Raw genomic sequence first — 16,593 nt, 5'->3', positions numbered from 1 at the left:
AACTCCACCTCTGCTCCCACGACCTGTAGGTGCCAAGGATTACCAACCTTCAAGTTGTGGATCAGCCATGATCTGCGATGTTTCATATTATCACAGTGAATAAGCCTGTAAGGGCGTGGGGATATCACCCATTGTCCCGAACCAATAAATGCTCTGTCATATTAATCAAATCCAAACAAACCTCCAACTATTTCACACCCTGATCTGAGATTTTATGTTTGTTTTTTTTAAGTTTTAATAAAATATTTTAAATATTAAGTTTTATGAGCCAATTTTAACCTTAATTTGAAAATGGAGTTGTCTTTAGTGGACTTTTTGGACTTTCCAGTCCTAGAATCTAGTGGAAAAATTTGAGGTGAAATCTTGATTTGTGTTCTTTAAATTAAATTTTTCACTGTATATATAGATTGTATATATAAATTTAACATCCTAAAAAACCCCTTAAAAAAACTTCTATAGCGCAAAATTACCTATCAAACTTGACTTTCTATTCGATTCGATCCCATCCCCCACCGGCAATTACGAATTTATTTTATACTTGCTACGCAACCGTGACTTGACTTGGGGAGTAGGCAACAGACATTGAATAGGTCAGATGCGTTGGTGCATTCTTTGGAGAATTCGATGTGAATTGACCGACGAACACGTGCTCAACCCAGGGTACTTGCCAGGTTTTTCGCCTTGGCTCAGGCCGAGGCACCATTATGTGGAAATTGTTCAAGGATAGCGTAATTGGGCCGTGCCAAATTTTAACAAGAATTTATAGCACAGAAGGGGTCCGGCCTATTTGGCATAATGACTCTGAATGGATTAAATCCAACTTTCACCAAAAGGAACACTGCCTCCACAAACAAATCGTTTCAGGTGAGAGTATGTTGCTTTGCCTTTGGACATGAATGAATGAAATAGATCTCCCCAGAAATAGGTAGGTTTAATTTAATGATCTCAGTTCCATTTTAAAGAAAAGTTTGATTTTCCGAAGCTGACACATTGATTTCATGAAGTGGGTTCGATCGAGATCTACTGTAAATTCTATAACTAGGTCCAATCAAAATTTGCAGAAAGGTTGACTTCAGTATAGCGAGTTCTTTCGGAAAGGAATTCTGATTCAATTGCATGGGATATTGAAAAACATTATTGTTTGAAGGGTTTCTACAATTTTATTATTTGGTGAAACTGCTGTGCTGGAGGTAAAATGGTTTTCAACACCCCTATAATAGTATCGGTCGCAACGTGGTCTGCAAGCGCATGCCAGTCGCTATCATGTAATCCAGAGCGTCTTAGCAGTGATCGTGTGTTAAGGCTTCTCTGCTGTCTTCCGTACAGACAGCTCGGAAGACTTGTTGTTTGTGTGTGGTCTTTTTTCTGCGTTTGGCATCAGGAGTTCTTTCTGGATTCTGATGATGACTATTCAGAATCGGATTCAGAGTCTTACCACAGTGATTCCCATTCTGACTGATGTTGCAGAAATGGGATTTTGTCTTTTTGGGAGTTTTCATTGATGCTATGGATAGGCTTTACCTACGAATTGTAGATCACTTTCTTATAACATCGCTCAAAGGTTAGAGCTGCTAGTTTGTTAAAAGAAATTGATGGGATCTGTGTCATTCCCTTTACGTGGGGAAGCAATGCTATGTTAATAAGCCAAAGCTTTCTAGATGTGTTTCATAACAGTTTTTAGTGAAAATAAGGGCGGGATCACTGTTAGATTTCCTCTGTGAAAATTTAAGTTGCATGTGAAGCATACTATATTATTCTGTTGATTGTGGGTTAAACCTGTTTGGATAGCCAGCTCAGAAAATTTTGCGTATATTAATTGTACCCTTTTCAAAAGCTGCTATTGGATGCATTTTATACTCTTTGGCTTATTTGTTGATTGCAATTATCTAAGAATATTATAGCTATTTGGTAGATTCAACAAGAAATACTACTTATTGAGCACCTGTTCTAACAAGAACAGTTCACAATCTTGAAAGCTGCATAACATCTCAGAAGCATATTAAATTTGTTCCACCAAACATAGAATAGAGATATACTGAAATCTCAGTATATAGGGTAATCAAGCTGCACCGTGTTCTAGAGTATTCATTGGCATGGGCTCTATTAGTTGATGAACTGTCCAAATTAATTTCATGTTTGTATGATCAAGGGCATGCACTAGCTGAATCCAGATTCCATTCTAGCAGAGTCCTTCATTGGGCATAAGAGAAATGTTGAATCCAGATTGTTCTCATCAAAATTCGGCAAATTTATCATAGTTAGAACATCACAACCAAAGTAGTGAAAGGGGATTAGAAAACCCTTTGAGAAAAGGTCCTGTCTTATGGATGATATAATAATATTTCCCTAATTTATCTGTCTCCCTGACCAAATAACATATGTCATCCGTGGTAAGCCACTTTTATACGATGGCATGCACATCAGCAACAGGCATGCTTCTCACTAATGTGCTTACTCCCAGTAAATAATGCTTATTCTATCTTTATAAGCACCTTTGCTGCTACATTGAACTTTCCTATAGAGTTGGTCGAGACTGTCTATTTTACAGTTTACTATGGTCTATTACTGTAAAAGATATGAAAAAATACTGCTTTCAAGCTGTGTAGCATTTTCTTTTTGCTATAGAGTTGCAGCCTTGTCATTCCTCATTTACCCTATGATGTGCCTTACTTTTACTTGGCATTTGAAATGGAAGAGTTGGGTCAGACAGCCATTTGCTCTTATTAGCTAACTTTGTCTCTTCCACACAAGTTTTCTCCATTAACATTCCCTTTCTCATATGTGCTCATCCCACACGCTTGTAGTGGGGCTTCTAGATTGTAGCTACTAAGCACATTTTAGGAGTTGTGGCTGTTTAGAGTAATTTGTGGTCCCATAGCTTATAGATTCTTGTCGATCACATTATGTTATACTTTTGACTTAAGCTTTTGAGGTGATTAGTGCTCTCGGAGCATTTCAATTTCTTTAACTGGTTTGCTTGATTGACTCTATCACTTGAAGTGTTAGGGGTGCCTTCTTGAATGATTAATTGATGGTACTTACTGTGATCTTGATGTCTTTTTTTAAATGTCTTTGACTCACTATTTGCTTGTTGATGGTGAATGAACTTTTTGATTATTTTGCTTTGCATGGATGGTTCTTCGTGGGTGTTGGTTGCTCCTTGGGTCTTATTGATTCACTAAACTCTTTTAATTGATGATTGGAATGACCCTTGTTGTTGCCCCGTACATCTCGGTTTTCTTTAGGTGAGGTTGGTTATGTAATTGAATAATGTTTTGCCACCAAGGATGTAACGGTTCTCTTGTTTGCTAAGCATGTCTTTGGGTTCTTACATTATTTCATTGGTGTTTGATATGTATCCTTGTTGAACTTGCCTTGGTTATGAGCAAGTTGTATAAGTTTTATTTGTGTTGATCTTCTTTAGTTGCTCCTTGGGTTTGGGTGCATGTTCCTTGAAGTGATTGGTTTCGGCCATAATATTAGTTAGGTCAACATTGGTTTGCTTAATTGATCTTGCCTCTTTCATGAAAATTGCCACTGATGGTTGAATGATCAATGGTTGGTTCAGTCCTTGCCTTTAGTCATTGATTATTTGTGATTGAATGACAATGAGATGTAGAAGAGTATTGCAAGTGCTTAAAGCGTCTCTGTGTAGTGTTACTTTATGTGCATTATGCTATCTATACTCACTCCCAAAGTACCCAAAGGTAAACAATGACAGTGCATCTCACCCTTTTAACTCTTAATAAAGCTTGCCCAATCATTGAATGCACTTGTTTTGATCATCAATGTCTTGAATTGTGCTTGAATGGTTATGTTCAATTGTTGCTTTATCTCTACTTTGAGTTTAATAGAATGGTTAGCTTTGTTTGATAATCTTCAAGTCTCCTTCGATTGCTTTTTGGCTTGATGGTGTGGTGATTCTAAAATATTCTTTCTTGCAATGACCTTACTAAAGTGCATTTGCTTACGGGGATATCTTGATTGTGGTGTTTTATTTTATGGATGAGTTGTGCATGGTATTTGCATTGGCATACCAATACGTGCATGGAGTAGTAAAAGTATCCATACTTAAATGCATAGTAACCAAAGCATATATAACATGCAATGCAACCAATGGATTTCTTTGGTTATATTACATAAGTATTTGCTAAGCCAATTACTACGAAGTGCTTCCATCATTGATTGTCAGCGTATGTATTGTTAAACTAGGATTATTGCTTGTGCATAACCATTAATGCAATCTCATAAATATATTACTAAGATAATTGCTCATTTAACATGATATCAGAGAGAATGGCAAGTAGGGAACAAGTCAGAAATAAGGAGATCCAAGCAGTAAAGATGCATGGTGTTAGTTTTGTTTTGACTATTGACTACACACCTTGCAAAATGTAGTGTTTGTTCTTGGAACAAAACATCCATTTACATAAAGCAAATAGAGAAGTAAAAGGACTCCTATTCCTCAATAAAGCAAGGTTACTTGGATTCTAAGAAACCAGATTCGTCCTCCCTCCCCCCTCGTGTCTTGAATCCCATGAATTGAACACGATTCTCTAGGACACGTGTCTGATTCTCGTGTCCAACGTGTCCTGGAGCGTGCCCAAAGTGTCCTGGAGCATGTCCAGCGTGTCCAGGAGCGTGTCCTGGAGGACACCCATCTATAATTGTTGAAGATTGCAAATACATGGTTTGCCTCTTCATTCATCACATTAAAGAGTTTAAGGGAGGTCAAGACCACTCTTGGGGCCATGGTTATTTCAGAGTTTTGGTCTTTTTGGAGAAAGACAAATCAAGCAGCCTCAAAAAGAGTGAAGGACACAATGTTAGATGATGCTTGGTGGGAGAGGGTAGATCTCACTATTAAGATCATGGACCCTATCATTACTTTGCTATGATTTGCAGATATAGACCAACCCATCCTAGGAGAGGTTTATGAGGGATGGGATTCCATGATTGAGTTCGTGAGGACCATTATTTTACAGAGTGAGTGCCTCGAGTATGAGACATCATCAGAGGCCTTCTTCACCACCATACAAGATATTATTGTCAGTAGATGGGACAATAATTACACACCTTTGCATTGTTTGGCTCACTCATTGAACCCAAAATACTACAACCATGAGTGGCTGAATGGTGGACCTTCCCGCAGATTCCCTCCTCACATGGATGGTGAAATTTCACAGGGGAGGAAGGATGCATTGAGGCGGATTTTTCAGGATAGAGCATCCCTTGATGAGGTGGAGGATGCCTTTGCAGAGTTTTCCACTGGCACTGGGCGATTTGCAGGCTATGATGTGATTAGAGACAGGGGGGCTAAGAAGCCCTATTCTTGGTGGGCAACTCATGGGGCAACAAGCCCTCCTCTACAACAATTAGCCATGAGGCTCCTCTCTCAGGTGACTTCATCCTCTTGTTGTGAGAGGAATTGGAGCACATATGGGAATTTGTATAGTGTCAAGAAGAGCAGGGTTGAGCAGTCTAGGGCAGAGACAATGGTGTATGTGCACACCAACCTTCGTCTTATTTACAAGCAGAGGGATGAGTGGTTGAAGGGAAAGACAAAGATGTGGGATGTCTTTCCTGATGATATGGGTTTGGACAACAGTGTTGAGTTGGCATTGGCCAACTTGGATCTTAATGACCCAGTGCTAGAGCCTGTCACTTTTGATGATTGTGATAAATGTTGAGGGGTCATCCTCCACACTAGCAAATGTAGAGATGACATTGGATACAAAGGAGGAGGATGTAGCAAAGGAGAGCAATGGTGACCATGACTATGATGTTGATTTTGATGATGATGATTGATGACTCATGAGTCATGAGCTACCTACTACCTTGAGGCTTGTAGTTGTTTTGTATTTCTATTTGCCAATGGCATTGCTACTAACTATGTAACACATTTTGATTTTGATGACTTAATGAGAAAACTGCAGTTTCTTGTCTTTCTCCTATTGGATCATTGATGACTTTGTCACAATTCTATTTGTATGCATAATGTTACTTTGTAAAACTTACAAATTTGTATCATGAATGAGAATTTGTGTAAGAAATATATATTTAGTGTATATATATATATATATAGATATAGATATAATGTGTCCTGTTCTGGGGGGTCAATGTGCCCGTGTCAGAGACTCGAATTTTCATGTTTTGCATGTCCCGTGTCCTCATGTCAAGTGACTTAGCTTGGATTGTTATGTTGCATTTGTAGAAACACAACCTCTTTAGGGTGATTTATATACAATTTAGATAAATTTAGATTGCAAGAAGAGGATATCATTTGTTTTAGACAAATTTTAAATTTACAATGTAGAATCTAGATCTATGTTTGGATTTGTATCATGAATGAGAATTCGTGTAAGAATATCTATTTAGTATTAATTTATTATATATATATATATATATATATATAATAATAATAATAATAAAATATATAACGTGTCCAGTTCCGGGGGGTCAACGTGCCCGTGTCAGACACTTGAATTTTCATGCCCTGCGTGTCGTGTGTCTCCATGTCAAGTGACTTAGCTTGGATTGTTATGTTGCATTTGCAGAAACACAACCTCTTTAGGGTGATTTATATACAATTTAGATAAATTTAGATTGCAAGAAGAAGATATCATTTGTTTTACTTTCCACCTCTTCTTATAGGCTTCATTAATGCATTTATACGCAAATGGTTTGGGTAAGGAAATATACCTTCAATGGTTAAAGAGGGGATTGGTTTATTTGAGTAACTCCTTTAATGGTTATAAACTAAGCATAATGCCAATCACACATTTAGATAGTTGAATTTTGTTTAGGAAGCTTGCAAGCAATGTATAAATTAATGGATTGCCTTGGGTAACCATGTGCTTGGTAAAGTCACTAAGCTTGTAGGAGTCTTTGGTTAGCACAACAAATCATCTTTAAATGAGTAGAGATAAACTAGATTGTCAAGGACTAAATTCAACTACGACATGATATTTGAATGATCTAGAAGAGAAGGGAGGACATCTAAGATTCATGCAAAGGGTCCAACTGATAGCTTGATATCTTGTGGGTTTGTGGATTAGCTATAATGATTGAAAGAGCTTACACATGGATATTTTTATCGGGGAGGCCTTTAGTGAAGTGAGTGAACCCCTTAGATCCAAAGATGGATCAAGTTTATGACAGACACTTACATATGCCAATGTAGTTGATAAATGAAATGAAGAGTATGGAAAGTCATAAATATGGACATTTTGAGTGCTAAAAGTGTGCAACAATGGATTTGTTTTAATTATTGATTTACTACCATGCTAAATCTAATAATGGTTTGTGGAATAGGACACTTAACTTCGTAAAGTAGACGAGAAAAACAAGGCTTTCCTTATTTTTTTAGGTAAGCCAAGCCACCTAAGATGTTGTATGTTTATTGCAACACCATATGCACTTCGTCATGATCCATGAAAGGTGTTTATTGTGCCATAATCACTAGGATTCATAACAAACTTCCTTTGCATTGTTTATTACTCTTTCACCCATGTTTCCTTGTGCACTTACAAACAAGCATCTCTAAGAGAGAAAAGAATTTGACACCATTCAAAGAATTGGAATTCATTGTTTAACTTCCAAAGAGATTATATGTAGATATTATTGATTTGACAAAGCCCAGGCAACTGAGTCTTCCCACATAAGACTTGTGGGCATTGCACAATGCATGTTTGGGCCTAATGGTTAAGAGCTTGTATTTCCTCCTAAGAGGTCACATGTTTAAAACCAGAGTGGGGTAGAGTATGTATGTCTTCGTAGACTTAGCAGTCAAATCACTGCGCAGAGGTGGGTCCCTTGTCCCACAAACAAGGGGGTCTCATACAACAATTTGGTGTTTGGCTTGGCCGTGACCTTAAAATTGGATAATAATAATAATAATGTGGATCCCAATATTATTAGAATTAGCTTTGTTGCCTCAAAATCTAGCAGGTCTTGTGAGGGTAACTCACAAGGCAAGATCTAGACCAAGGGACAACAATATGAGGTGTGGCCTAGTGTCACCATAGCCACTACCTCCTGTACTTTAGTGGACATTCGCCACAAGGGAGGCTCCCCTATGTTAGGTCACCTAAAGGATTTATCAAGTACTAAGGATAGAGGTGACAAGATAGGCTAAGGATGGATGCTTCTCTTAGGAACAAAGCTCAACTACCACAATTAGGGCAATTCGAGTTCTCCAAGTGGCCTAGTTGGGGCACAATGTGACCTACGGTTAATGAATAATCAATGTTAATAGGATCATCTAGGGTCACAAGGCCAATAAAATTATTTCAATAGATGTATGCTTCTAATCTATGGCACAAGAAGCCTTCAATAAGCCTCAAGTTGATGCCTAGGGCAAACTATGGCCTTTCTAGGGCACACTTTACCAAGGGAAAAGAACCTCAGCCATAAAATGGAGAAACTAGCCATGGGAAAAGGTTGATTTTGAGGAAAATATCTCACAACCAAGTGTTGAATCCCTCTACAAGGCAACACTCTCTACTTTAGCTGAAATTTATGCACTAACTCTAGCTAGCAACTTTCCTTAAGAGGTCGGAATTAGGTTAGGGGGAGAGAAGTGAAGTTTTATGTGAGTTTTCAAGGTGATAACTAATGTGACCAAGGTTAGTGCCTTGACCTCCTTAATGGAGTCTATGGGATTCCTAACTTAGGAGAAATGCTAAACCCTAACAAGGAGTAAGGGAATTATTCCTAACTTAAGAGAAATACTAAACCCTAGCAAGGAGTAAGGGAGTTATGAAACCCTAGGTTTCAAACCCTATCTATCACTTTTGTGAGGGAGCAAAGTCAATGGGGAAAGCTAGTTGAAAGATTCACCCATGGCATTGTCATTCACATTCTATAAGTGGGTAATGCATGCATTGCTATTGCCAAGATTCCATAGAAATATTTTCAACAATAACTTGCACAATTGAAACCCTAGATAATTAACGATTCCATACGTTAGCCACAAAATATAGAGATTTATTAAATACAAGGTACACTTAGAAGATAAAATGCATGAATCAATCCTTTATTGCTCAAAAATGATTTCTCCAATACCAAAGAATAGCTCCATAAGAAAAATTCCTTCATAGATCACATCTCCACAAGATGCAAGTAACAAATTCTGCTAGGACAAATTCTTGAGGAAAGCCGAATTAGTCACAAGCGATGATGAGAGATGAAATGAGCCTATCCTCTATTTATATGAGGATTAGGTCTCCTAATTTAGCTTATAAAGCGCCTAAAAACAAGTTTGATTCTTAAATGTACTTGGGTTACAAGCCAACCCATTAGCTAACAAAAAAATGTGCCTAATTTGCCCTCAAGTGTGAACTGTAGCCTCATTAATTACTGGCATCATGCCTAATTTAGGCTCCAAATGCCATGCAAACGAGTGATGACTCGATGAGGTGTCAAACTGTGTGTAGATGCGTAGTTGATCCAATTTTTTTTGAGAGATGGCCCTCAAATCCACCTCAATATCTCTTGTGGGGTCCTAAGATCCAGCTGGGGCCCTTAAAGTGGTCTCCATGGGTCTCCAATTGTCAAATAAGGCCTTCTCCTTTCCAGCGTTAGGGCTTCTTCTGGTGCAACAAGCTCTCCCAGTCTCTCAATGGGAGACCATCCTCACATGGGCTCTGAATCAACTCCCACCCATCAGGTGTGAAAATTCCCTTGAAATGCAACAATTGGAATTAATTCTTCTAACTGGATTAATTATGCATTTTATTTTGTTACGACAAAACAACAAATTAATCACACTGCAATTTCTTCACAATAAAAACGTCGCGGAAAATAAAATGCCGGAAACTGAGAAATATAGAGCACACACATAGAAATATGACATTGTTATTTTTGGACAAATGTCCCCAGAAAAACCCAATGTGGGAAAATCGGTGCAACAGATGAGGGTTTTTTTATTATAATGCAACAGTAAAATTTTTGAGTGCAAATTTGGATGCCAATCTGACTATCCTCCAGCAAAATATATTGCCAAAATTATTTGGAGGAAATTCCTCCCTTTTGCAACCAAACTCGGCCTCTTTGGCCCTGCTCGCACTGGCCAGATATGCGCACTACTTGGCCCAAATAATTCACACTGCTTGCGAGCTAGCTCTGGATAAGTTGTCTTGGCTCCCTCTAGCCTTGGAAGTAACTCACTCTGCCTTCCGGTTGATCTCCTAGCCTCCTGCCACTGAAGCGATCACTTTTCGACACTTTGAACTGGGGTTTCTCGCTGCTCGCAATGGCTGCTCGACCTCTCTACAAAAGTAACTCAACCTCCCAACTACTGCTGCTCTGCTGGATATGACTTTGCTACTCCCTTAGTCACTGCGTTGCTCCCTCAGTCATTGCCACTCGATCACTGGCTCGAATTCTTCTCTGGCTGAACTCTGCTCTCTGAGAAATTCAACCTACCTTGATCACTGAATGTCTTGCTCCAACCCCATCGACCTCCTCTTATAATTTCTCGTTGGCTCACCAACGGCCATGATTAAATCCTCATCAATGACTAAGATCATCTCTAAATTGATCCATGTTAGTTTCTAAAGAAATATCACCTTTGTCAATTAATTCTTGTTAATTAATCACCTCTCCTAAGTTAGACTTGGGAAAAATTTTATCACTGACTTATTAACTTAATTGAGCCATCTCTAGGTGATTTCTCCTGAAACTTTTTCTAGGTTTTGGAGTTCTTGTGTTTCTAAGCCTCTCTGACCAAAGTCAAGACTAGAACACTTGTCCAATGCTACTCAACCATAAAAAACTAACACTCCCTCTTAGTGAGGAAGGTGTTCTAGACGATCTCATAACATCTCCCATAGGCGTTGCTGATGTCTGACAACTGTGAGAGCATGCCACTGCCCACTAAGCCACTGTGCAACTCTGATTCATTTGCTACTCTGAGCTGAACCACCCTGTTTTTGCGCTGCTGCTGACACTCCACTATACATTTTGTATTGGTTCCAACTATGCTTTGCGTTGCAACTGATCTCATGTTGCTGCTGCTACTGCAACTGAGAACACATCTTTGAATCAACTGTGCCACTAGAGTGGCTCTGCAACTGCGTCTTGAGTTTCTGACTGTTACTAGCCTCTGCACTGTCCACAGAGTAACTATCTGCACTGCAATTGCTTTGTACCCTCAACATCTAATTGCAACTAGCATTGTAATTGTCTCTCAAGATCTGACTGCCCCATCCTCAACACTGATCCATTTGCTATTGAATACTGTGGGCCCCTGTAGCAAGGGTATTGATCCATGAGGAAATATCTGTCTGATGCTATCCTCCTTGGACCCTGCTCAAATCTCTGCAACTTTGAACTCTGATCTACTCATACTGTTGTGTTAATTTTAGGATAACAATGGTTGGTATGTTCTATGCTTAAGAGCAATTTTACTTCAATTTTCTTATAAGCCCAATATCAATATCAAGTTTAGCAATCACATCAACAGGATAGTAAAATGCAGATAGAACATAAACAATAATAGTAGAAGACAAGCCAAGACAAGAGGACACAAGATATGGCACCAGCCAGGGACAAACCCCAATGTGGGGAACCCTTGATCAATTCTTCAAAAGTTCAGCACAGAGAGAGAGAGAGTACAATATACAATATTCACTTGCCCAATCAAAGTGAAATTTGACTAGTCAAATAGCAGTAACAACAACATTGGTCAACAGGGCATATTTTGGCCTCCAAAACAGCTTGGTCAAACTCAGTCAACTCAACCTCCAACAACTAGTCAAATCAGCCCAAACACAGTCCAAAAATATCTAGTCAAACTTGGTCAACAAAAGTCAACGCAACAACAAGCCTTAGCACAGTCAATGCTAGTCAAACAACCTCGAATTTTGTGCCCAAAACTGCGGCCTGCCCAAACAGAAATCCTCCACCCAAAACCGCACCCAAAACAGGTCAATGTTGGTCAATGCAAGTCAAATCAGCCTTCTGCAATTTCGGTCAACGCTGGTCAACGGCTGGAACATAAAATCCTTCCCTTCTTCGCACGTGTGGAGGGCTGCCTTTGAAATTCGTACCCAGTCAATGAAGGAGAGAGAAGATTGTGAGTGAGTGAAGTGTCCAAATGAGGAGGAGGCACCTTGTATTTATAAGCAAACGTTGAGGATGAATAGATGCGACTGTTGGGCTTCTGAGCCTACATTAATATGTTGGCTGACCTTGACAATTTGTCCATAATCAAAATAAATTCATAATTCCATTTGTACATGTCAGAATGGGATGATCTTTAGATCAATCCTACACCTCTCAGAGAGAGGAATCCAATAAAAATATCAACTGCCTCATATGAGCTGTCCAAGGTGAAGTTTGGCCTTAGTTGCCAAATTTAACACTCCCTCTCAACTAGGGAGAACTTCACTTGCCAAACTATCTAACAATCTGTACCATCCCTGTCTCTGCTCTGCTGAACCATGAAGAAAGAAGAAATGATCGAGAATGTATCATACCATTCTCCACTGACCCGAAGTTAGTCTCCAATAATAGAGAGTGTGTCATACCACTCTTAACTGACCCGAAGTCAGTTTCCATTGATCCCAGATCAATATCAGACATCCTAGCATAGGGAGTATGGTAGTACACGATGTGTCCATCGATAGTACTATGGTCCCTATCCTCATTTCCCTACTCATTGGCCAGATGAGAGGTACTTCCCATGAGTCCCAGACTGCATGGGTAGGATGTGCCGACAGGAGAAGGTGAACCACTCATCCTGCTCATATGCCATAGGAGAAGGTGAACCACTCATCCTATGCATATCTCAACATGGGGTATCACAGGGGAAGGTGAACCACTCACTTGTACATTGCGCACCATTAGGGGAAGGTGAACCACTCACCCTATGGTTGCTCATCGCTCCAAGAAGTACACCAAGCTCCTAGAGCTCAACATCCATCTCAGATGGAACCCTCATAAGAGGGTCTCTCCACGACTCCAAGTTGTTCATGGAAGGTTAAGAGTTTGACTTTCCCCAGTGGCTTCGTAAGAATATTGGCAACTTGATCATCAGTCCCGATGTGTTGGAGCCTTATTGCTCCCCGTTGTACCATATCCCAGATAAAGTGGTACTTGATATCAATATGCTTGGAGCAGTCATGAAACATGGGATTCTCAGAAAGACGAATCCCACTCTAGTTGTTGCAGAAGATCATGGTGGTATCCAACACATGTTCAAACAGCTCACTAAAGAGCTTCCTCGACCAAACAGCGTCACAGGAGGCCATACTAGGAACAATGTATTCAGCCTCAGCGGTGCTTAAGGCAACCGACTTCTGCTTCCTGCTCATCCATGATATTGAAGCAGAACCTAGAGAGAAGCAACATCCAGATGTGCTTTTACGATCCACCACATTGCCAGCCTAGTCTGCATCAGAGTAACCATGGAGCCTCACATTTCCTGGCAATGTATCTCAGTCCATAAGTGATTGTGCCCCAGAGATATCTCAAGAGATTCTTGGCAACAATCCAATGTATGTGATGAGGCTCGACCATAAACTGACTCAATGTATTCACTGCAAAACATATGTTCGGACGAGAGTTCACCAAGAACATCAGGGCCCCCACGAGTTGACGATACTCAGAAGGATTTCCCAAATCGGGCCCAACAACACTTCCGCATAACTTCTTGAAGTTAAGTTCCATCGGAGTAGTCACGGACTTGCAGTCCACCATCCCAAATCTTTCAAGTATCTTCACAATATATTTTCCTTGAGAAAGGAAAATCTCACTTGGCTTTTGCCAGACTTCCAACCCTAGGAAGTAATGCATCATTCCTAGGTCCTTCATCTTGAATTCAGAAGCCAACTCCCTCTTACATTGATGAATAAGAGGGTTTGCACCTGTCAGAAAGAGATCGTCCACATAGAGTACCAAGATGAGAGGTCTATCATTCTCAACCTTAAAATAAAGGTTCAGATCAGCGTCACTTCTGGTAAATCCCAGCTTCAATAGATAGCTATTGACCCTCTCATACCAAGCCCGAGGTGCTTGCTTCAACCCATAGAGGGCTTTCTTCAACCTACATACATGTGTTTGACAATCTTGAACTTCGAACCCCTCAAATTGTTCTACATAGACTTCCTCTTTAAGTGAACCATGCAAGAAGGCAGTCTTGACATCTATTTGGTGTAGGTTCCATCCTTACGAGGCAGCAAGGGCTATAATCGAACAGATGGTGGTATATCAGGTGACTGGTGCAAATATCTCATCATAGTCCACACCTTCCTTTTGAGAGAAGCCTCGAGCAACAAACTTGGCTTTGACTTTTCAGCACTTCCATCAGCTCTATGCTTGATTGTGTATAGCCATTTCGAGGTGACAACGGATTTTTCTTTTCCTTCCAAACTTGGTGCTTTGCAACTTCTTCAAATGTGCAAGGCTCAGATTGAACAATGGTGCTCATTGCAGTTAAGTACCCTTGGTACCTATTCGGCTTCTTGCTTTCATGAAATGTCCCCCTAGGTGCAACATGTCTCTCGGCATCTTCGAGAGTCTCCCTAAGCCATGAGGGTCTCCTTTTTGAGGAGGAGGGCTCATGAGGGGGTGGATCAATGGGATCCATTGGTCCTTCAACATCGGGCATCGGCTCATCCTACGGTTCTCCCTGCTTTCTTGAATCTGCTTCTTTGTCCTTCCTTGGAAGAGGAAGGTTACTAATCTTCCCAAGGGCAGCATCCTCATCAAAGGTGACATCATGACTTATCTCCATTTTTCTTTGACCAAGCACATAGATTCTATATGCCTTAGAAGTTTCACTGTAGCCCACAAATGTTCCTTTCTTCCCAGAAGCATCCAATTTGCTTCTCTTTTCTTTTGGCACATGAAAATATACGGGACTACCAAAAATTCTAAAGTGAGAAACATCAGGTTTCTTATCGGTGAAAACTTCTTCGGGAGTTTTGGAGTCCAATGCTTGATGAGGGCATCTATTTTGAACATACATGACAATGTTTTCAACTTCGGGCCATAAGAACTTCGGAAGGTTTTGATCATGAAGCATGGCACGAGTGGCTTCTATGATAGAATGGTTCTTCCTTTCACAACACCATTTTGCTCAGGAGTATATGCGTAGTAGTCTCCCTCTTAATGCCAACTTCACTACAATAATTATTTAACTCATTTGATTCATATTCGGTTCCATTATTGGTCCTCAATATTTTGATCTTCTTCCTGGTTTGATTTTCGACCAAAGCTTTGAAAGAATAGAACCATGAGAATACTTCATCCTTCTTCTTCAAGAAATATATCCAAGCCTTGCGATAGAAATCATCCATAAGGATAGCATAATATAAATATCCTCCCAATGAGTTCATAGGCATTATACCAGATAGATTAGAATGTTCCAATTGCAATATGTTGGTAGTCTTGCTATCACTTGAGGGGAATGGTCCCCTTGTATGCTTTCCTTCGGCACACCCCTAACAAACACCTTCATGTTCTACTTTAAATTTGGGCATACCTGTCACCATCTTCCTCACATCGGGTAGATACCAAGTTCTTCTTTAGATCGGGTACATATAGTACTTCTTGTAGATGAATGGTGTTACCTTGATTCAATTGAAGAGTAACATTCCCAACTCCCTTCACGGGATAGGTGGCATTGTCTCCAAGGATAATTTCCAAATTTGTATCCTTTTCAATCAGATTTGAAAGAGCTTCCTTATACCCAGTGAAGTGCCTTGAGGCACCACTATCAATCAACCAATTTCCCAAAGTGTCCGGAGGAGATGCAGTGGAGAGGGCAGATATAAGATAAAATTCTTTTTGCTTGTTATCAACAACATTAGATTCATCATACCTGGTGTTTCTTGATCTCTTGGGAGGGCGACCATTTCCTTGATGAGGAGCGGGAGCATTCCTTTTTCCTCGGTTGTTGAATCTGCCATTCCTTTGATTGTTGTTGCCCCTGAAATTGTTGTTGTTGTGGTTGTCATCATCATGAGGTGTATCCCTTCTATTAGGACACTCCCTAGCATAGTGGCCAAACTTGTTGCAAATGAAGCATCTTCCCTTCCTTCCATTTTTGAAACTCGGCCTTCCTTGACATTATGTCTTTGAACTTGCATTGTTCTTCTTTTTAGCATGAGCAGAGAATGCAGTAGGATCATTCCTATTTGAAGGCATATCTAGTTCCATCATCCTTGTTTCTTCTTGAGAACATCTAGTCAACAATTCTTCAAAACTTGGAATCCTGTCGTTGTTAAGAATAGTGGTGTTGAACACGTGCCATTCACGAGGGAGTCCTCCAAGGGCAATGAGAGTAAGCTCCCTATCAGCAATAGCTTCTCCAATCGAAAGAAGATCATTTTTGATCTCAGTAATCCTCATGAAGTAGGATTGAATGTCTTCACTTCAACCCTTCTTTATATCCTTCAGCTTGTTCCTGAGGAAAAGAATTTCGTTTGCATTGCTAGATTTGAACATGCCAACCAACTTGTCATATATCTCCGTTGATGTGTTCAAATCGAAGATGTAAGCAACTAAATGCTTATGAATAGAATCCCTGATGATCTTCTTGGCTTTGACTTGACCCTTCTTGTACTTTGTCTTACCAGCAACCGG

General features: G+C 39.9%; 1 long non-coding RNA gene across 1 annotated transcript; it reads left to right on the top strand.

The window, feature by feature from the left end:
• Positions 1–453: 453 nt before the first annotated feature.
• Positions 454–1,290, top strand: LOC149154235 (uncharacterized). The gene is made up of 2 exons (XR_016263166.1): positions 454–864; positions 1,062–1,290. It is a non-coding gene; the product is annotated as an uncharacterized LOC149154235 (long non-coding RNA).
• Positions 1,291–16,593: the final 15,303 nt, after the last annotated feature.

Source organism: Pinus tabuliformis, chromosome 9, assembly GCF_031772625.1.
Source record: "Pinus tabuliformis cultivar Carrire ecotype Pingquan chromosome 9, CPIR1, whole genome shotgun sequence".
NCBI lineage: Eukaryota > Viridiplantae > Streptophyta > Pinopsida > Pinales > Pinaceae > Pinus > Pinus tabuliformis.
This window is presented reverse-complemented; position numbering and strand designations above follow the sequence as displayed.